General features: G+C 37.7%; 1 protein-coding gene and 1 pseudogene across 1 annotated transcript in view; both read left to right on the top strand.

Moving 5' to 3' along the window:
* GRIN2B (glutamate ionotropic receptor NMDA type subunit 2B) overlaps window positions 1-24,025 on the top strand; it is a 428,048-nt gene that overhangs the window by 71,280 nt on the left and 332,743 nt on the right. The gene's annotated exons all lie outside the window — the stretch shown is intronic.
* Window positions 6,537-7,269, top strand: LOC122473260 (annotated as a pseudogene).

Raw genomic sequence — 24,025 nt, 5'->3', positions numbered from 1 at the left:
GGTCTACTTGAAGAGACAGACAAGACTCAGCACAGTGTCCCAGTTAGAGGCACTGTAGGATCTCATACGAGGATGGGTAGGGGCCTGGAGGGGGAGGGCCCGCCCAGGGAGATGCAGGAAGGGTCGAAAATGCCTTCTAAGCAAAGGTGGTACTTGGGCTGGCTAAAGAGGAGGGGAGGGCAGGCTGGCCCCGGGCCCCCTTCAGCAGGAGCTAAGGCAGGAAGATTCGAGAAAGCACGACAGAGTTGGAGATCTTCAAATAAAAAGCAGGGGGTCTGGAGTAGATGGGTTCCTGAGGGGTCATGCCATGAGAGGAGAATGAAAATTTATGGAAATGCAAACCGCGAAGATCATTTTATGTCACGGTAAGGGATTAATTTGATCTATATCCTGAGAGCTGTGGGTATCTACTGAAGAATCTTTAAACAGAGGAGCGACACTGTGAAATTTACATTTTATTAAAAAAAAAAATCTTTTCCTCGGGAAACGAGGCACTGGATTTGCTCAGAGTGGTGAGACCTGGTGGCAGAGCTCGTGGAAAGGCCTTCGTGGTGGTCCTGGCCGGAAACGATGAAGGTCTGAGACAGACTGGTGGCAGGGAGAGGAGATGGAGGGAGACCTGGGTAAAGGGACTAGCTATGGACGGGAGTGGGGGGCTGCACCTTGCCGGGGTGGGGGAGAAGGGAGAGAGAAGGGTGTGTGTTGCTAGAATAATACTACCCATGTGTTCCTCCCATTTCATCAAATCAAGTCCAACTTCGTTTTCTTCTTTGCACCTCACACCAAAGCATGATAATGGCATTGACTCTTGAAAATACTCTCTGGAAGAAATTTGGGGGTGTTTATTTGTGTGGCCTATCAGCTTTCTAAGACTTCTAAGCTCTTCCAGGGAGGGCACACAATGTATTTATCCATCTATTATGTGCTACATTCAGCACACCAGGGATACTTAATAAGTATTTATTAATAATAAGATCTGAGCCCCAGGAGCATCATTCTGTTTGTCAGTGAAGGAGTAAGTAGGTTTGGAAGCAGTTTGGCTGAGTTTAAGTTTCATAAGAAAAATCTCAATTTGAAGTTTTGAACGTATTAAAACCCATTCCTGAATTATAATATGAATGGCTTCTGCTCTTGGTTTTCCTCGGTAAATATTTTAGTTGGCTTAATTGGTGATTGTTTCCTAAAATATAGGAGGTGGCATTTCTTTGTTGTTCGGTAATCTCTGACGATCAATCAACCTGTCTTTAAAACCAGAGCTTTTTACAAAGATGGTTGGTTTTTTCTAATTCAGGTTCCTGTTCTCTTTTCTGATATTTGTATAAATCAGAATAGCTGCCGTTAGTTTGTGTCTTATTTGCAACATTCTTTTCTCTCTTGTGTTTACTTCCTTGTCACATTTATCTTTATTACTCCCAGGTGTTCCTCCGTACCTTAAGACCCTCTGCTTTTTCTCTTTCTTCCTGCTCTCCCTAGTCTCTACCCCAATTTAATGACCGGGAAGACCTCAGCCATCAGGCCATGGGATACAGCATATTTTCACAGTACATCAGTGCTAGGGGCCAGACCATGCTGTGCCCCTGTCAGTTATGATACATCTAGTTCATACTTTTCTCTGAGGCTCTGATAAGCCTGATCGGATAGTTTTGGTGGATTTAAGAACAAGAGTCAATAGGGGCGCCTGGGTGGCTTGGTCGGTTAAGCGTCCGACTTCGGCTCAGGTCATGATCTCACGGTCCATGAGTTCGAGCCCCGTGTCGGGCTCTGTGCTGACAGCTCAGAGCCTGGAGCCTGTTTCAGATTCTGTGTCTCCCTCTCTCTCTGCCCCTCCCCTGTTCATGCTCTGTCTCTCCCTGTCTCAAAAATAAATAAACGTTTAAAAAAAAAAAAAAAAGAACAAGAGTCAATATTTCCGGCCCTCCTCCTGCATTTGGGCTTTGTGTCATGAGGATACACAGCACATACCCAGTGGCCCTAACCTGAGGGTAGTGTTATTACTAACCCTTGCAATATGAACATTAGGCTTTTGGGCTCCCTGTGTTGAATCCGGGTAGTCCTTACCAAAGATGAGTTCTCATGAGTGGGTAGTGTGCATCTTATCTACTTGGGTTGTTTCACAGCCAGTCTTGGGTTTTCATCTGGACTTCTACACATATAAAAAATAGTAGGTCAACTCTAATGAAGATCTGTGTAACATGGCTTGCCTGGACCACGGAATCTGGAGCTGTAGAATTTGCCCTCTGTGCTGCTCTAAGATCAATGGCTTTGACCTAGCTTAAGGAAGATAGAAGGAAAGATGGAAGTCGTATCTTTATGCTGATATCCTGGAGTCTGCTTTCATTAGAGTATGAGCCAGTGCCCGATGATGCTATGGGCTGTGTGTACACATAATCCCAAGGTTCCTTCTCCTGACCACTTACCACTACTTAGCAAGCATTTCTAGATTCCATTGAAGTGGTCCTTCTCTTGGAGCAGTCCTGCAGTGTGCTTTGTGTTGTGCTCTTATCAGACCACTTTGAATGTACTTTCCTCAATTCCAGGCAATCAGTGAATACACTGGGGTACGTTTTGTGAGAAGTCTTAAGCAAGGTGACATGACTGGAAACAAGTCATATAAAAAACTGTAGAAGTAAGAGGTGGTTTTTTTAACTTGTAGGAGAGATGGGGCGAGGCATGAGTTTCATTCAAGTGTCTGAAATGTTATCATGTGGAAGGGGATTAAAGTTGTTCTGTGTGTCCCCAAGAAGCGGAACTAGGTGCAAGGTGAAGGGAGACATTCAATTCATCACAGGGAAGGACGTTAGAGTGTGATTGTTAAGAATTTTGGGGATTGGGGGTGCTTGGGTGGCTCAGTGGGTTAAGCGTCTGACATGGCTCTTGAGTTTGAGCCCCACATCGGACTCTGTGGTGACAATTCAGAGCCTGGAGCCTGCTTCAGATTTTGTGTTTCCCTCTCTCCCTCTGTCCCTTCCCTGCTTACCCTCTGTGTCTTCTCTCAAAAATAAATAAACATTAAAAAAGCTTTTTTAAAAAGGATTTTTGTGGTGGAATCCAGCTTCTTGAGTTTAAATCCACCATTGCTGGTTACTAGCCATAGAAAATTGGGTTAATTTTTTTTAACCCTTCTAATCTTTAGTTTCCTCATCTGTAAAATGGGGATAATACTAGTATCTATCTTCTGAATTGTTACAGTTATCTCATGACATAGTGCCAGTTAAATGCTCTTATGATGCACAATGAGTGCTTGATAGTGCTGGCAATTATTAATGGGCTGGACTGTCTCAAGGTAGTACACGGACTTAACAATTGTTGGCAATATTTCCTATTACCACTGAGCATCATAACTTTTTTTTTTTCAAATTTGGAATTTTTTTGGATTATTTATGTGTGGTTTTCTTATGTTTTTCTTGGCTGAGGGAAATTGATAGAGAACTACTTAGCTTCCAGAATAATTTAAATGGTATAGATTTCCTGTGAAGTTTAGGGAAAATACAATATACAGTGTCGTGAATTCAGAATAACTGGAGCGTGGGGTAGAATGGATAAGGATGCCACTGTGGCCTGGCGAAAGTTGAATTAAGATTTAAGAAAAAAAAATTTAATGTTTATTTTTGAGAGAGAGAGAGAGAGAGCATGCGCATGGGAGACAGAGGATCCAAAGTGGGCTCTGTGCTAACAGCGCAAAGTCAGACGTTTAACCAACTGAGCCACTCAGGTGCCCCAAGAATTTTTTTTTTAAATAAAGAAATGAAATTTTAAGATTTTAAAATACATTGTGCACATTTCTGTGTAAGGCATTCATGGGCAGTAATAAGTAAAATGCCATTTACTTTTGTAAAGGAAGAGGTGAGTTACTTTATCCTGAATTTTAGGAAACACGGAGATAGTGAGATAATAAAGTCTATCCTTTTTAATTTCTTGAATTCTTTGTACACTTAAAAAATTGAGGCATAACATACAGTAAAGTGAACACATATCAGTGTGTAGTTGGGTGAATTTTTACATATGTATACATCTGTGCACCCACCCCATAAAGATATAAACCATTTTCAACAAGCCAGAGAGTTACCTCACGCCCTTTCTAAGTCTACTCAGGCTTCTGTCAACATTAGATAAGTTGTGCTTGTTCTTGAACTTGATATGAAGGAAATCCAGCAGTAGGTACTCTAGTGTCTGGTGGCTTTTGCTCAAAATCTTATCTGTGAAATTCTTTTGTATCTTTGCATGTAACTGGTTTATGCAAAAAGCTTCTTATTTCTAAATGGCTTTCTATGTTACAAATAAATCTTTGAAAGAAATGTGAGGCTGGAAGGAGTCTTATACAACTTCATGCCCACGTCCTTTGATTTACAAATGAAGCATCTGAACCAAAGATATTAAGTAATTTGCATAGATAACTAATGGCCAAGTAACATGGTCCCTTCACAGAGACAGATCGATTGCAAACATTATTCTCAGTAAGAGTCAAGCACATAGTGTCTAAATTATGCATAGAAAATGTGAATTATTTAAAATTACAAATTATTATGATACAAATTAATCCTGTTCACTATGGGACTGGCTTTCGGGTTGTATATACATTTTGACGATGGCATTTTTAGAAGTTTGTTATGATTACCCAGACGAGGAACTCTTTGTCACCATGCCCATTCATACTCATAAAGCCCTATGCACAACAAAACTGGGATAGCTTCTACTGGAATAAATATTAAATGCACACATTTTCTCTCTTTCTTTCTGTCTCTCTCTCTGTCTCTCTGTCTCTCTGTCTCGTGTGCAGATGTGCACATGCACACTCACACACACATTCAAAAGCACACATACACCACCTACAACAGACCATGTGAAAAGACCACACATATCCTAAAATATAACCATGCATCTCTGTGTCCTCAAGTGGGTAATTGTCTCTCCACAGCCTTCTTGCTCCTGAAACTCAAAGTGTTGTTCTTGAAATTGATTGAATGTAGCAAAGCTGTATAATAAAGACATGGGAGTAGATGGAAGGGTGGTAAAGCATTGCCCTTTAGTGGGCAGTGGACTTTAAATTTCGATACTGAAAGATAGGAGGTAAGGTCTGGAATTCCCATGGATTTGTGTGTAGCTAGGAGGCTATGTACAAGATGGAATGCATTAAATGACAGAAGTATAAAGAAATGCCATTTCTTCTTCAGGAATATGGCAGTCTGGCTAATCAGCCTGACCCTCTGGCTAAAAAAAAAAAAAATTATAATACTGGATAAAAAGGATGTCTTAATAGCATCGAATTGCTATAAGAAAATAAGGGATCAGGAGGCTGAAATCCAAGACAGGGAAAAGGATTGGGAACTCTATTTACCCAATGGAATTTACTGATCTTCAAAATTGAGCTGCAGTTTTGAAGTTCTGGCCTGGCAGCAGAGGGCAGAAAACAAAACTTGGGATGCAATCTAAATGGGGAGCCTAGGGAAACCCTCCCCTATTATGCTGGAATCTCAGAATTCTAAATACAATACCTGCATCACATTCTCAGGAGAGCTGCCTTGAGGCTGAGCAGAAGGGGGCTGGAGGTGGGGACAGTGAATGAAAACCTGTCTCTGAGAAGTTGTAACCACAACCAGCTCAACCCATCAGTGTACTTAGGACCCGTATTTGCATAAATGGATGGTCAAGAACTCTCTGGCAGGGAATTTAGTTTGAGGTGGTTCTGGGTTCCTGGTACTCCTAGGCACCTGGCAAAAACAAATGCAAAACTAATTTGAAGGAAGACACCTACATCCTAGACTACTGGGACCCACCTCCCCGGTGCATTTTCAAGGGTAGTCAGCAGTACCATCAGAGATAACTAGCACACAACAAAACCAACATGAACCAGAAGAAACACCATAGTGCAGAGAAAGACCAGCAAACTCTCCAGACTTTGGAGTCATCAGACATTTATTATAGATAATTATCCTTATTGTGTTTAAAGAAGTCAAAGGCAAACCTAAAAATATCTCCAGGAACTAGAAAAGTATAGAATGTATTCTAGAAGATTTGTGAAAGAACCCATTAGGGATTTCAAGATTACTGCCCGGGACTGTTGGGGAGTAGATAGGTACCTCTAGCGGGGCACCCCCAGCCAGGCAGGGCCTTGGCTGCTGGCTTATGGCCAGCTGCACCCCTCCAGGACCTGTCTCACGGCACATACACCCATGCCCATCTCCTGTCAGTGGGAAGGAAGGGAGCCGGGAGTCATGGAGACTGCCCCCCAGCCTACCGCAGGAGGGCAGAGCTGGCTCCAGGAGAGTCCCGCCTAACCCATGGCTTAGCAGCCTGCTCCATGATGGGAGCCCCTGTCATCACCCAGTTTTCAGTGGGTTTTCGTGCATGTCTTTCTCCTCCTCTGCCTTCTCATGGATCAGCTCTGCTCCTGGTTCAGTGCCTGGTACCTACAAATTAAACCAGAATAAGACAGCTCAATGGGAGAAAATGAAGGAAAACTGAGATATAACTTAATGCCTTGCCTGGAGTCACAAGTAGTTAGGTGACAGTTTACAGAAACTCAGCTCTGCAAATTGATGGACCACAACGCTTTTCAGCCAAAGTTTCTCAAAAATGGCAGAACCGTTTATGAAATGTGAAGAAGAGCTGGACCATGGCAGAAGAAATTAAAAGAGACTGAAGATGATGACCATGACCATGAGTTGGAGAGATATCAAGTTCAAAATCAGAAATTGCAAATGTTTTGAACAGGGTAAACCTCAGCTTGTATTTCAGGGCAATAAATAATGACACACTCAGGTATTACTCCTGCATTCAAGTCTACAAATCAGTACTACACGAACCCAACATCAAATCCAGTGGCTGACTCACCCGTAAATTTTCATCCTGAATCTAGATCTTTGGATAGCTCTGTTACGGTTCAGACTTCGTCTAGACCTGTGTTTCTGAAAGTACACAACCATGTCAGGGATATATTGGATGTTATTTGTCAGTATCAACAAAATTTCTGGATTGACATTGTAGTCAGCCAGTATAGTTGGGTTGGGAAGTGTAATGGACATTAGACAGTGTCACCGTTTTATAATAGCTCAACCAGGAACTACCTACCCAACCTGTTCATAAATCAGGTAATAGGCTTAAATTAGCTATTTACGGTATTGAAAATGGTGCTGTCGAAACGTGAATGAAAGTATAATCAGTTATGAAAATTGCATAATGGCAAACTATTTAAGATTGTAAACTGGGCCAAGTGTTCTTAGTTCTTAATGTCAAAAATTGTTGAGAGGCTATTGTAGCATTTTATTCTGAAGACATACCTTCAGAGTTTAATTGGTTTAAAAAACCTGGGGCGCCTGGGTGGCGCAGTCGGTTAAGCGTCCGACTTCAGCCAGGTCACGATCTCGTGGTCCGTGAGTTCGAGCCCTGCGTCAGGCTCTGGGCTGATGGCTCGGAGCCTGGAGCCTGTTTCCGATTCTGTGTCTCCCTCTCTCTCTGCCCCTCCCCTGTTCATGCTCTGTCTCTCTCTGTCCCCCCCCCCCAAAAAAAAAAAAAAACAAACCTAAAAGGGAATTGTTAATGGTAACAGTTAATTTTTCTGAAACTATTAATATTTGTAAGGCTTTGTGCTAAACGCGACACATAAATTAATCTCATTTAATGCCTATGAATAAGCACTGTTACTATTCTTTTTTTTATAGTTGAGGAAACGGAGGCTCATACAGGTTCGATAATTCACCGAAAGTCACACAGCTGGCAAATGGCGATCTGGGATTTCAGTACAGACTAAGTCACAGTCTACGTGTATATGCAAACATAAATACATATATGTCACGTATAAACGTATGCTTTTAAAAAATGGAAGTGCATAAATACATATATGTCACGTATAAACGTATGCTTTTAAAAAAATGGAAGCGTTGCCCTAGGGCAACAGTTTCCCAAGACTCTCTTGTAAATCTCTCTGGGAGACTGTCCTCCTGATACAAAGATACTATTTGCCTTTTTCACCATGTTGATATTTGTAATGAGGATGCAAAAGCAATGGCGGGTAAAGTGCTAATGCCGGAGTATGAATCAGGACAGTGGTACCAGCTATGCTAATAGTTTTTGTACTGGTCACCACTATGCACTCCCAATAAAAATTATTCTAGTCATACTCCCTTTCCTTGATGAAGCATTAAAATGTTATCGATTTTAACTCTCTCCTCTTGAATATGTGTGCTTTTAAAATATTTTCTGTGATGAAATGGGTCGTATGTATAAAGCTGTCTGAAGTAATCGTGTTTGTCTTGAAGAAAAGCACTTGGGTGATTGAATTGGGAGCTCAACTACTCACTTTTAAAAAACAGAGACCATTTTTACTTGGGAAAAAAGCACCAAGTAGAACTTCTGGGAGCAAGAGATAAAATAACTGGAAGAAAGACCTCATATGATTGATTTAGCAGCAGATTTATATACAGCTGAAGAGAGGATTAGTGTACTAGAAGATAAATCAGAAGAAGTATCCAGAAGGCAGCAGGGAGAGACCCTCCCCATTGTCCCCTTTGATAAAAGAAAATGTAGGGGCGCCTGGGTGGCTCAGTCGGTTAAGCGGCCGACTTCGGCTCAGGTCATGATCTCACGGTCCGTGAGTTCGAGCCCCGCGTCAGGCTCTGTGCTGACAGCTCAGAGCCTGGAGCCTGCTTCAGATTCTGTGTCTCCCTCTCTCTCTGACCCTCCCCCATTCATGCTCTGTCTCTCTCTGTCTCAAAAATAAATAAACATTAAAAACAATTTATAAAAAAAGAAAATGTAGAAGAGACGTTAAAATACATGGAGGGTAGAGTGAGAAGGTAAAGACCTTCTCTGCATATAATCAGAATTCTAGGAGTAGTAAGAGAAAATAAATAGAAGTAATATATTTAAAAAAAACAATGCCACAGATTGCATGCATACATCCCATGATCAATCACATCGGAAGGATAAAATGTTTAGTTTACCAGAGTTATGTAACAGTTTTGAATATGTATATACCTAAAAACATGACCTTAAAATAGTTATATTTATCTGTTTATATTTACATTATAAATCAGATTTAGAAGAAGGAAAGGTCAAATGTATAGATTTAAGAGGTATAATGAATACTAAGGAACACTAATGAATTTATTTTTACTTTAGATTTCCAAATGACTTCTGCCTTAAAATGGTATCATAATATCACAGCAGAAAATCAACTACATAAAGAATATTTTAAAAGGAGTCCTAAAAATGATAGGTTAGTATAAAGAAATGACCAGCAGACTAACTCCTGACTTCTCAATAGCAACAATAGAATCCAGAAGATAGTAGAAAGTGTATGTGCTTAAAGAAAATAACTAGTGCCTTAGAATTTCGTAACAGTGAAAACATCGTTCAAGAATGAAGTAAAAGTTTAAAAAAATCAAGCAAAGTAAACACTTGAATTTTAGTCACCAGCACTGAAGGACATTCTGAAGGTTGTATTTTAAACAGAAGGAACAGGAGCGTAAGATAAAAGGTCTGAGATGCACACCGAAGAGCAAGTATTGAATCTAAATGAGTATTAACCATTTATAACAAAAATAAAAATGAATGATACTGATATAATTAAAAATGAGAAAAGTGCATAACAAAAATATATAAATTAAATATGGAGGTTGATGAGTCTAAAACTGTCTTTTAAGATTCCGCTGTTTCCTGAGAGAAAGTAAAGATGTTAACTTCAAGCTCTGATAAATAGATATGTTTTAATTTCTCTTATAGCCATTAAAACAGTAGACACTGAGTATAACTTACAGTTAGCACATGGGAAGTACCAGTGATAAAAGTGCTCAATCATCCAAAAGAAGGACAAGAAAGAAAAAGAAAAGAAACTCATGACAGGGAGGACAAATAGAAAACACAAGATAATTTAATCCTGTTAATTACAGAAACTAAAAATGCTCTAATTACAAAAATAATTATCAGATTGGACTTAAAAAATCTAATGGTATGTTCTTTGCAAGCAACATATCTAAAACATAAGGATACTGATAAACTGAATATAAAAAGTTGGGAAAATATATGCCATGCAATATTGACTAAAAGAATGCTGTTATAGCTGTATTATTATCAGATATTAATAGACAAATGGGTCACTTCAATGATTAAAATTTTAGCGTACTAAGAAGATCTAAAACTTTAAGATTACGTGAAACCTAGTAACATGACCTCAAAATATATGATACAAAAATTAATAGTTGCTGAAGGAAAAATAAAAACATTCACAATTGTGATAGGAAATTAAAAAAAGTACTTCTCTTTGTCACAGATAAAACAAGCCAACGATTATCAGTATCGACCTAGAAGATTTGACCAATGTGATTAACAAACTTGGCATAACAGACATATGCAGAACACTGCAGTAAAAAGGTACAGAGTACAAACTCTTTGTCAAGTGTATGTGAAACATTTAAGAAATTGATCATTTACCAGAACTTAAATCACATCTCTTTGCATTTCAAAGGACTGAAATCAAGTTCAGAAGACCTTATCCTTTCTGATCACAGTGTAATAATTAAGCTAGAAATTAGTAGCAAAAGGATAACCAGAAAATCTTAGATATTTGGGGTAAATAACTTACGTGTTAAAGGGGAAATCATCCTAGAAGTTAAGAAACTATTTTTAATTGAACAATAACAAATCAGTACACGTAGGTGCAGATGAAACAGTCTTTAGAGAAAAATTTATGGTCTTCCTAGCTTGTATTTTTCAAAAAAGGTTGAAAGCTAGTAGACATTTGTTTCATGAAGTTAGGTACAGGGAAAAAGATCATCTAGAACACTGTGGACAGTAGGAAGGAATCGAGATAACAGCATAAATGAAAGAAAACGATAGTAAATATATATTCACAAAGTCTAAAGTTTTTTTGAAAAAAAAAAAAAGTCTTATACACTTACAGACGTCCAGCAATACTGATCATGAAAGAATGATAAAAGGCACATGTGGTCACTCTAAGGAATGAAAAAGAGGATAACAGTGTAAATGCTACATAAAATAAAAAGATAAATTATTATGAAAACTGTGTGCTGATGAATTTGAAAATTTAGTTGGATAGAAAAATTATTAGAAAATAGAACTCACCAATACTGATTCACAAGTAAGTAGACAGTCTGAAGATTGGGATAATCTGTAAAACATTTAATTGGTAGTAAAATAAATCTTCCTAAAAGAAAAATGCCCGGCTCAGAGGACTTCATTGGCAAGTTTTGTCAACCTTTAAAGGAGGAAAACTTTTATATAATCTGTTGCAGAGAATACAAAAAGAGATGACAGTCCCTAGTTTTTTTTGTTTTGGTGTGGTGTTTTTATGTTTTTAAAATGAGGCTCATGTAGTCTCAGTACCAAAACTCAGCAAATTGGTGGAGAAAAGATAGTCTTTTTAATAATTAATACGAGGGAAATTGGGCATCTATATATTTTAAAAAATGAAATCGGTTCCTCAATTCTTAGCACATTCGAAAGTCAATTCCAGGGGGATTTGAGATGTAAATGTGAAAGGCAGAGCTATAAACCTCATAGAAGTTAGAAGAGTATCTCATGAACTTGGAGTGGGAAACTTTTTTTTTAATAAAGCAAAATATTTATAATAATAAAGAGCAAGTTTGATATGTTCCACTACATTAAATTTGCATTTTAATCCTTATACCATAAAGATACTGAAAAGACAGAGACTGGTTAGGTATATTTATAAGATATATAGTTAACAAAAGACTCATATTTATGATTGATTGCACTGTTCATTATGGTAGCCAGTAGCCATGTGTGGCTATTTAAATTAAATTAGATTAAACTAAAATTTCCAACCAATTCTTTAGCCACATCTTAACTTCTCGTTAGCCATATGTGACTACCGGCTACAGGATAGCACTGACTTAGATTTTTAAAAGAAATATAGATTCAGAATATACAAAGTATAGTGTCTCTCTATATAAGGTGTTTGTAATTTATAAAGAAATGAATATTTTTGTATAAATTAATTTGAATACAGTAGACAACTTGGTAGTAAAATGGGGAGTAAAAAGGCTTTCATAGAAGCCCTTCCCAGAAGGGGCTATCTAAATGGCCAGTGGACATATGGAAAGATGTCAACCTCATTAGGAAGTGGAGGAATACAAGTTAAAGCCATTAACAAATTGCCACAGTATATTCAACTGATTGTACAAATTAGCAATACCAGGTGTTGATAAGAATGTAGATTAAGAGGAACTCCGCTGCTTGTGGAGGTGTAATTGGCCTGATTTGGAAAAGTAGTTTGGCATTATCTGTTAAATTTGAAATATATAGGGCATAAGTTTGAAATGCATAGGCAAGAATATATGTGTATATATACATGCGTATATCCCCTGTGCATACTACATGTAGGTTAAAAATCTTAGAGAATATCATGCATGCTTGTACCAGGTCTTGAACAAGAAATGACATGGCAGAATAGCTCCCAACTGGAATTGACCCACAAGTCTGATCTACATTCCAATGTAGATAAATAAATTGAAGTACGTTCATAGAATGGAACCGTGTATAGCAATTGAGGTAAATGAATCACAGCTGTACCCAACACCATGGCTAAATCTCACAAGTGTGATATAGAGTAAAAGAAGCACCATGTGAAGTAATACATACGGTATGAATCTATTTATGTAATGTTATAAAACAAATAACTAAACCATACGACTTAGGGATGTGTCATTAGGTGCAAATTATAAAGCAAAGGAAGAAAATGATTATTATAATACCCAGTAGGGATGGTGGTTTCTTCTGTTGGTAAGGGAGAAGGTTGTAACAAGAGAAGGGCGCACAGGGGTCTTGGGGAAGAGTTCTATTATGTTATTTTTTGTTCTGGGTGGTAATAATAGGTATTTGCTCTAGAATTATTTGGAAGAATGAGTATTTGGAAGAGTGAATACATAAATATTTTATGAGCTGCTTATATGAATATTCCACAATCATAAAAAAAAGGAAGCCTTGAGCTGCTTATATTTTCCTGAGTATATTTGAAAAGGAGGTAGAGAAGAGGGATATTTAATAAAAGTTTTATGAATACACTCAACAAATAGAGACGGGGAAAGATCATTCTAAGATTGGAACATCATGAAAACAGCATGGAACTTGGAAGACGTACCTGTTTGAGTCCTATCCATCCTTTAGGGGAAGGTGGGAAATTGATGGGAAATAAGCCTGTTGCAGGTTAGGTGTATATCATGTGAGATTTTCCTAGACTGGAAACTGTTTTGAAATTATTCTTCAATTAAAAAAGAAAAAAAAAGTCTTCATAGATATATCATCTTCCACAAAGCACATCTGTGGATTTCTTGAAAGAAAATATAACCCTAGTTGTGGCCCCATTAGCATCAGACGGAATAAGAAAAAATTTCAACATCTTAACATGCTATTCTTTGTTTATATCACCTAACAGGATGTGGATAGTTGGCAGTTTCCCCATTTGATTTATTTAATTACAGATGAATCATTTGGCTTAACTTACTATTTTGAAGTAGAAATAATCATATCTAATATTTATAGATTTTTTAAATTTATGTCTGGCACTTTGAACAACTATGCTTTGTTGCCTAGAAGAACTTCTTGGGGCAAAAGGAGACACCCCTCTGGACGCTCCTGCCTATTTTCATTTGGATTGAACATTGGCTTACGTAAGCCACCTCCCCAGTTGTCCTGAGACTAAACACTCTTGAAGTTGGCACTGACCCACTTACTTTTGCCAGGTCACATCATAGTGTCTTGTCTTATTTCTACTGAACATTAACATTATCCATTTTTTTCTCCTTTCTTTCTTTTTCCTTCTTTCTTTCTTTCTTTCTTTCTTTCTTTCTTTCTTTCTTTCTTTCTTTCTTTCCTTTGAAAGAGTTAGGGGCTGTGCACAAGTTAGTGTCATGTGTCAATTTAATTAATGTGGTCTTGATTCCAGCCTCCAAATCTTTAATAACATATTTTGCATTGAGTCAGATAATATTGGGCTCTAAATTTGGCTTCACCTTATAAGCTAATTTGACCTGAGGCAAATTATTGGATTCTCTGCATTTTAACTTTCCTCCTCTATAAAATGAAGGAAAATAATTCTAACAGAAGCCTAGCACAGTATCTAACAAAACCTAATTCTCAGTAAGTAGTGGTAACAGTACAGAGTAGTAGTAATAGTAGTCATTTTTTATTATTTGCACTAGGGAATACACCAGGAAATGTAATGGGCAGATAAGGAAGGACTACATTTGTGCTCTGCCTCTTGAATTTTCCCCACATCCAGCAAGCAGGATGATCTAGCCATGTAGTGGCCATACAGTGGCAACAAAGGGCTCTCTCCCCTGGGGTTAAAAGCACCAACCTGGGAATCAGGCAGGCCTGGGTTCAAATGCTTACTCTGCCATTTATCACTGTGTGTCCTTTGGCTGGTAACCTAACCTATCTCTCAAAAGCTTTGAATTTCAAATACAGTTGTATGTATAAATGGCATAGCATCGTGGCTGACACGTATTCAACAAATCATTATCTATTATCGTTGCTGCCCTAGGTATGGTTCTAGTAATCAAGAATATAAGGTGCTAGAAATAATGAACTGAAAAAAATCCCTTTATCTCAGTACGTGACCCTGATGAGTCCCATTTGCAGCCTGTGGATTTGGTTAGCTCAGAAAGGAGAGACAGTAACACAGGCAACTCTTGTGTGCATTTTATTGTCATTTCTTTTCCACCTCTCTTCTTCCCTTCATTAAAAACAAGCCTCATTGGCAAAGCCAGGGCAGTTTAAGATAGCTCTTTCTTTATTATGAAGAGGATGGCAGTGGGAGGGGGGGAGTTAGGAAGACGAATAAGGACCAAATTATTTATTGATTTTTATTGTGGTAAAAAGCACACAACATAGCATTTATCATGTGAATTATTTTGACGTATGCAGCACAGTCGTAGTACCAGCAGCCACGTAGATGTGCAGCACGTCTCTAGAAGTTTTTCATCACGTGAAGCTGAAACTCCGTACTCCTCGAAGGACAGCTCTTTCTTCACTTCCCTCAGCCCCTGGCAGCTACCATTCTAAGAGTCTGACTACTTTCAGTACCTCATATAAGCGGAAGCATGCAGTTTGTCTTTTTGAAACTGTTTTATTTCACTGAGCGTAATGCCCTCAAAGTGCATCCATATTGTAGAATATAAGAGGATTTCTTTAGTTTGGTAGGTCCGTTTGTAATTTTTTAATGAACTACAGTACTGTTTTCCATAGGGCTGTACCATTTTACATTCTCACCAGCAGCGTAAAATAGTGGACGTGGGTCCCAATTTCTCCACATCACCTCCTTGCCAATACTACTACTTATTATTGTTATTACTATTATTATTATTAATTATTTTATAATGGCCATCCTAATGGGTATGAGGTGATAACTCATCGTGGTTTTGATTTGTATTTACTGGATGATTAGTGATGTTGAATGTCTTTTCGTATCCTTGTGGGTCATTTGTGTATCTTCTTTGGAGAAATGTGTACTCAAGTCTTTTGTCCATTTTTAATTGGGTTATTTTTGTTGTTGTTGTTGTTGAGTTCCAAAGGTTCTTTATATATTGTAGGTATATATCTATAAATATTTTCTGCTGTTCCATAGGTTGCGTTTAACTGTTGATTGTTTCCTTTACTGCACAGAAGTTTTCCAGTTTGATGTTGTCCCACTTGTCTATTTTTGCTTTTGTTGCCTGTGCTTTTGGTGTCATATCCAAGAACTCGTTTCTAAATCTACTGTAATGAAGTGTTTCCCTTTTTTTTTTTTTCTTTCTAGGAGTTTTGTGGTTTCAGGTCTAACATTTAGTTCTTTAATCCATTTAGAGTTAATTTCTGTATATGGTGTACAGTAAGGGTCCATCTTTTTTCTTTTGAATATGGATATGCAGTTTTTCCAGCAGCACTTGTTGAAGAGACGATCCTTTCCCCATTTGACACCGTTGGCAATGCTGTCAAAGATCATTTGGCCTTATATGTATCAATTTACTTCTAGGCTTTCCATTCTGTTCCATATATCTGTCTTTATGCCACTACCATACTGTTTTGGTTGTTGTAGCTTTGTAATACATTTGGAATATATTAGTAATGTATTTGAAAATCAGGAGGTGTGGGGCCCCCAGCTTTGTCTTTTCTTTCTCAAGATTCTTTTGGCTCTTTCAAATCCTTTGAGATTCCATATAGTTTTAGGATGGTTTTCTATTTCTGCAAAAAAAAAAAAAAATGCTGTTGGGATTTTGATAGGGATTGCAGTGAGTTTGTAGATTGCTTTGTATACCGTGGATATTTTAACAATATTAAGTCTTCTAAACCACAAACGTGGCATTCTTTCCCTTTATTTGTATTTTCTTTAATTTCTTTCAGGAATATTTTGTCGTTCTCAGTGTACAAGTCTTTGCCTCCTTGGTTAAGTTTATTCCTAAGCATTTTATTATTTTGGATGCTATTATAAATGGGACTATTATCTTAATTTCCTTTTCAGCTGATTTTTGTGTGTTCATTTTGTATTATGCAACTTTGCTGAATTCACTTATTAGTTATAACAGTTTTTCTATGGAATCTTTAGGGTTTTCTTTTTTTTTATAAATTTTTTTTCAACGTTTATTTATTTTTGGGACAGAGAGAGACAGAGCATGAACGGGGGAGGGTCAGAGAGAGAGGGAGACACAGAATCGGAAACAGGCTCCAGGCTCTGAGCCATCAGCCCAGAGCCCGACGCGGGGCTCGAACTCACGGACCACGAGATTGTGACCTGGCTGAAGTCGGACGCTTAACCGACTGTGCCACCCAGGCACCCCTAGGGTTTTCTTATGTAAGATCATGTCTGTAAATGTGAACACAGATATTTTTACTTCTTTTCCAATTTGGATGCCTTTTATTTATTTTTCTTGTCTAATTACTCTGGCTAGAATTTCTACTATATTGAATAGAAGTGGCAAGAGTGGGCATCATTGCCTCATTCCTGATCATGGAGGAAAAACTTTCACTTTTTTACAATTGAGTATGATGTTAGCTGTGGGTTTGGTATTTATGTTGAGGTAGGTTTTTTATTTTCTATCTAGTTTTGTGAGTGTTTTTATTATGAAAGAGTGTTGAATTTTGTCAAACCCTTTTCTGCTTTTATTGAGATGATCATGTGATTTTTGTCTTTCATTCTATTAATGTGGTTTATGATAGAGATTGATTTTCATATGTTGAACTGGTTTTACATTATAAGAATAAATCCCCCTTGGTCATGCCATGTAATCCTTTTAATGTGCTAATTTGATATGTTAGATTTTGTTAAGCATTTTTGCATCGCCATTCATCAGGAATATTGGTCTGTAGTTTTCTTTTCTCGCAGTATGTTTGTCTGGTCTTGGTATCAAGGTTAAAGCTGGCCACATGAGTTTGGAAGTATTTCCTCTTCAGTTTTTTTAGTGTTAATTCTTCTTTAATGTGTGCTAGAATTCCCCAGTGAAGCCATCTGGCTTTTTTGTTGTTGTTGTTTAGAAGTTTTTGACAATTGATTTAGTCTCCTTACTGGTTATAGGTCTGTTCACATTTTTTATTTCTTCATGATTGAGTCTTGATAGGCTGTACATTTCTAAGAATTTATCCATTTCTCCTAGATTTTCCAATTGGTTAGTGTATATTTATTCATAGTAGTCTCTAATGATAACTTTTATTTCTGTGACATCAATTATAATGTCTCCTCTTTTGTTTCTTTAAAAAAATTTTTTTATAATGTTTATTTTTGAGAGAGAGAAAAAGACAGAGTGTGAGCAGGGGAGGGGCAGAGAGAGAGGGAGACACAGAATCCAAAGCAGGCTCCGAGCTCTGAGTTGTCAGCACAGAGCCCGACATGGGGGCTTGATCCCATGAGCTGTGAGATCATGACCTGAGCTGAAGTCAGACATTTAACTAACTGAGCCACCCAGACACCCCATCTTCTCTTTTATTTCTAATATTTGTTATTTGCGTTTTCTTTTTTTTTCTTAGTCTACCTAAGGATTTTTAATTTCATTGATCTTTTCAAAAAATAACTCTTCATTTCATTGAGATTTTTCTGTTTTTATGTTCTCTATTTTATTTCTGCTCTAATCATCATTATATCCTGTCATCTGCTAACTTTGGGTTTAGTTCGCTCTTTTTTTCCTAGTTCCTTGAAGTGTAAATTGAGATTGTTGATTAGAGATCTTTCTTCCTCTTAAACATAAGTGTTTACCACAATAAATTTCCCTCTTAACATGGCTTTTAATACATCTCATAAGTTTTGGCATGTTGTGTTTTTATTTTCAGTAAGGACAAAGTTATTAAAATAATCTGGACCCAGGACATAATTCTTCAGTAGAACTAAATAATTTAACCACATTTAATTATTGTTATTTTCCTAATAAATATGTGCTCTCATTATACATCTGTCATCTCTTGATCATCTATCTAATTTATCTATCTATCTATCTATCTATCTATCTATCTATCTATCTCTGGAATGGACCTTCAAGATTACCTAATACAGCATCCTTATTTTCCAGAAGGGAAATCTAGGCCCAGAGAGATAATTATCTTGCCTGAGATCTCCTAGCCACTTACTTCCAAAGGTCTAAGGGCTCCAACTCAGTGGGAGAGCCTACACTTGCTATAGACTGAAAACAGACTTAGAACTCACAAGCCTTCAGGAGACCTTTCTTGGGAAATGATAAGAAAGGAGGTTAATATTTTAATTTGTTTTCTTATCAGATATTAAAGATTTGGGAGTCTCTGAGCTGATCATTTTCTCTACTCTTCATTACATGGTGGTGTTTCTCCCCTCTGTGCCTGCTTGTTTGTAACTTTTGGCTTTACCAGGGCAGTGGGGGTGTGGATAGCGAATCTTTGATTTAGAGCACACTGACAGAAAATGGTGGAGCGATTTGGATAGTTTCTACAGAAACAGGGCTCTTGCTGGTCTGGGGCTCTGATTTTCCTGCATGAAAGAGGCATGAGTGAGGCTGACTAACCTGAGAAGCTCTGAGGAAATCTGCTCTGTCAACGAGAAACTTTTCTGATACATCAGGCTTTTCCCTAGTTCTTGTCCGTTTCTCAGAGAGTTGCGGGGAGGTGGGAGGCAGCAGCATGATGCTTCTTTTTAGGGCAATCAAAAAGAGCAAGGGATGGAGAAATTTAAATGTTGGCAATATTTTAAATAAGCAACATCCTCCTCATCATAATCATTATCACAAATAGCATCTGTTATGAGGGCAGATGTGCCAGGCATTTTTCTGGGTACTTTACATACATTATCTCATTTAATTTTCCCAAGAGTTCTGCAAGGTAGGTATTATCTCCACTTTACAGATGAGAAAACTGTGGCTCAGAAAGTTTCAACAGCTTATTCAGGGTCACTCAGATAGCGTATGTCAAAGCCAGGACCGGTCTGTCTACAGTCCTTGCTGGACGGTGACATTTGTAGTGTGTAGTCTAGCTTGCCTATAAAGTGATAATAGTCTTCATATCTGGAGTCCTGCAGGCCCCCCTCAAACGCGTTTTATATTCTGGACTTCGCTTTTTCAAGGACTTCACTTGACCACAGAGCCATGAGATCACCATGTGAGTATAATTTAAAAAATGGAGTGGACTTTTAAAATATGACTTAGGGAAATTATTGCACGTAGTTACCGTGTCCATCCATCTGGGAGACGAATTTCGAATTTTACAGACACCACTGTGGCCTTTGTGATGATAGTTCTCTTAAGTCATTCGTATTCTCATAACTTTATTGGATTCTTTGCATGCCCCTACCGGCCAGTGGCGATGCTGCAGGCCTTCCGAAGGACTGACGCCATTGCTTCGCTCTTTTCATCGGACACCCTATCCACTTCTTGATTCTTTTCCAAATGCCTGCCTTGATCTTTAATTACAATCCTCCGTGGACTTGTCAGAGCCAAGCTCATCCTGCGCCTTACCTTCGTCAGGCCTGCACTCCTGTCCCGGTCTTCCTCACTATTACTCATTTCCCTTGGCACTATCCTGCTGTTCTCAGCTCTGAGTTTACTGCCAGTTAAAGGAGCCTCCGCAGTGGTAGAGCCCTCTGTTACACTCCATCTCTCCTCTGAAATCACACTATAATCCCGTTTGCATACATCATTTTCTACTTTATTATCATAGAAGTATTTCTCTACATAGAAAATACTGGCATGTGGAATTTGCCTAAATAGTATGGATGAAACATGAAACACATATGTTATAATACAGACACATACATTTGGTGAAAATCCCATTGGATAAAGAAGGGAGTTAAGGCGTTCTGCCCAGGCCATTTAAGTCTTGATTTAGTCAGCGTCTGCTACATACACTATTATCCTAATTACTAGGCACAAGTATCTTAAGCTAAGACGCCTCTTTAGATTCCAAAGTTAGGGGAACTGACATAGCATGAAAAAGATCTGAAGATCTACATTTAAAAACTTTTTCTGAAGCCCTCAGATAATAAGCTTAATAAGTCACCTTGAAATACTTTACACATGCTAATCACAGCCACTAAGAATCCCAAAGCAGGGATACCTAGCCTAATGTTGTACAAGAGCTGTAAAATATTTATAGTCTGCAGAGTTCAGTTTACATTATTAATTCACTTTTCTGTCATTTCTCAGGGACTTCTGAAATTCTTGGCCTTTGAAATTTTGGAAAAGAGCTGTTTTGATCCCAGCACACCAACAAAACAAATACTGTTGTAGCCTCCACTTTCAGTGTATTCTGCTAATTGAGCGATTAGCGACCACCCAGGACAGTTATTCACAGATCAAAGAGCTCAGCCACCCACTTTCAACAGCTTTTGAAGTCCTTCCCTTAATACAAAATGGTTCAAGTGAAGGTGTTCCTTTCCCGGGTAGGGAAAGAGCCAGGAGTTACTGCCACTTTATTTCAGCTTTCCAGTGTCTTACAGTCGTAGCCCAGGGATATAACCTTGGCAATGTAAATTAGTTTGGAGAAACCGGTAGGCCACCCACACTGGCTTTGCTGCTGGCTGGCCATGAGACCCTGAAGAAATTTCTTAGCCTCATAATTTATTCGGGCCTCAGTTTTTTCCTCTGGTAAGAGAGAGGGTTGAACTAAGCCAAACTGTACAAGCCTTAGTTGCTGTTATATTCTATATTCTGTGTCTTCCTGGTGCACACACATTCACAATATTTACACAGTGTACATGTGCCTTTATGTGCACACAAAAGAGGTGTGCAGCACTTTAAACAGACTTGATAACTCAGAATTAGATCATGACTCTCACTTTATAGAAATGATTCTTTCCAGAGTGATTCATTATGTGATTCCTTTAAGTCAAAAGTGGGAAATATCTGACCCTAGACAGATTTATGCACTTAACTTGTTTTTATTCAGCTAACAGGGTAAATTTTTCATATGCTTGTAATTGCTAAATCACAACATGGCTTTAAAAAATTTAGTGGCAGTACCTAAAAGGGGACAGGGAGAGGCTGATACTTCATTAATTTCTCTGCCTTATTTTGGTTTTATTCTTCTTCCCTTCTTTATCTTTTCCTAGTCAGTACAAATTGGTACAAATATTTGAAACATATGCAATATATAACTTTAACAACTTTTTTTTCCGATTGAAAGTAACATATGCTTATTGTGTAATATTTGGAAAAAATGAGAAAATTGGCAGAAAGAAGAAATAATCACTCAAATTCTAACAAAGGTAATTATTGTTAACTTTTGTTGTATTTTCTACCACCAGCATTTTTCTATTCATTTGTATATAGATTGCATCATACAACTTTCTGTGGTGCTTTTTAATTTAACACCACAGCATAAGGGGTTTCTATGTTATTAAAAGTTCTTGGTAAACATAATTTTTCGGTTATTTAGCATTCTGTCATATAGCTATAGCGTAATTTACTTAACCACCTTCTTACTGTCGGCCATTTAATTACTTCCAACTTTTCACTCTTATAAATGAAACTGCAGTGAACATCTTGGTGTATAAAGCTTTTCTGTCTGTATTTTACATTATTTCCTTAGGATAGATTCCCAGAAATTGAATTTACAGGGTCAAAGGTAGGAACATTTTTAAGGCTCTTGATCTATGGAGCCAAATGGCTTTTCCAAAAAGGGTTTTATCAATTTATACTCCCTGTAGTAATATGTGAGAGTGCCTTCCTCTACCACATCCTTGTCTACTCCTCTTTAAAAACTAAGTAAATAGTCTTTACAATTTGGTAGGTAAAAATTATGCGCTGTTGCTAAGTTAATTTTTATTTCTGTAATTACCAGTGATATTGAACAATTTTCTATGTTTGTTAAGCATTTGTAATTTCTGTTTTGCAAATCTTCTGCTTATACCTGCAGTATATTTTCAATTCCTTGTTTTATATATATATATATGAACATAATTTTGTGTCATCAGTATATAAATCAGATGAATGCACACCTCCCGCTTCCTTTAAAAATGTTGTGTTAAGTTGCTTTTTTTGTTGTTCTTTGTTGATCTTTTTTTCCATTGGCTATTGTTTCTCAAAATTGTAGTTTTAAATAGCAAGCTGTCATAATGTGCTTCTGAGTAGATGGCTTTCAGATATCTGAGTTTTATGTATAGCTTTTCAGGCACACATCTACTAAAGTGACATATGCTTCTGTATAATTTTCCATTGATTTCCAGGTAGCTGATGTGGTCTGTAACCTTCTTAAGTGTATGTAATTTGGCATTATTTAATAAGGGTTAAACAAAGAATTTAATGAATGTTCTTTATCTACTATTTTGGTGTATTTCTTCTTTTATATCTGTGGATTACCAAAATAAAAAATAAACATTTTTTTTTCATGTTGCTCCTTTTATCTGACATCACAACTTGAGGATTTTTCTATGTTACTAAAAACTCCTTTGGAAATAGAATTTTTGATGGTCCCTACTACCCTTCCCTCACTCCCAGCATCTGTCTTGCACATTATTCTTCACCAGTACAGGAAAAACAGGGACACACACTTCAGTATGTTGGCCATATGATTAGAAATCAATGTATGTACAGGGCCCATGAATATTTTATTGATAACTGTGGTGAGATAGAGTGCATTAGCTATTTTAAAATATGGCTGCTCAGATGTAATTCAAAAGTTGTTCAAAACAAGTTAATCAAATTTATTTGTACAAAAGCACTTTGCTATGTGCCAAGTGCTAGTCATTGATCAATGTTGATCAAGTCATTTGAATATTGAACAAGTCCACAACCACTTGAACGGTTCTTAAGGGATAGGGGATGTTTTTGGTCAGGCCACAACTCAACTCTGACTGCAGGTTCTTATCCCTGATGACTGTGGCTCTGAGCTTTGAACACACTAATTCCATAAAAGAGTATGTACTTTCAGGATGTCAGACACATCAGTTTGGAGCAAGCTTGAGGATTCACTTCTAGACCTTCAGTAACATTTTATCTTCCTGGGGAGCTAATATGATTCAAATGGGCCAGAGTTGGCTCTTGGGACTCTTGTTTGAAGCTCTGACACTCTTCCAAATTCTCATGTTCCACTAGGTTTTTGAGAGTGTCTTGTATTTACACGCAGAATTATTTTTAAACAAGGTGATGGTCTTTGCCTTGCCTCTGTCACTCCTACAGAACCAAAAGGAATAAGCAAGTTGTGGAAGAGTAGAGAGAATGGGAGTAGAGTAGAGAATATAGTTTCATTTCGGCCTGTTGTACTCTTTTGGCTTCTAGTGCCTGGGAATCTTGGGGCTTCACAGGCTCCTGGGTCACTTAGGGGATCTCATTTATTCCATTTCCAACATAGGAGGGACAAATCTAGCCTGTGTGACATTTCATTATGAGAATTTGAAATAGTTTTAAAAATAATATTCTTTATAAAGGGACTAGGACTAGAGAACCATGAGGACATTTTATTGAACTTGACATATAAGCATAAAATACAAATTAGAACTGGGCCATTGGGAGATGGAGCTCCTGATTTCTTTCTTCCGCGATGTTATTACAGCCCCGAATGAAAACCTTTTCTGAGAGTTAATTTAAGGCTCTCATTTTGGTTCTTGGGACAGTTGTGTTTA

The sequence above is a fragment of the Prionailurus bengalensis genome, chromosome B4 (genome assembly GCF_016509475.1).
Source record: "Prionailurus bengalensis isolate Pbe53 chromosome B4, Fcat_Pben_1.1_paternal_pri, whole genome shotgun sequence".
NCBI lineage: Eukaryota > Metazoa > Chordata > Mammalia > Carnivora > Felidae > Prionailurus > Prionailurus bengalensis.
This window is presented reverse-complemented; position numbering and strand designations above follow the sequence as displayed.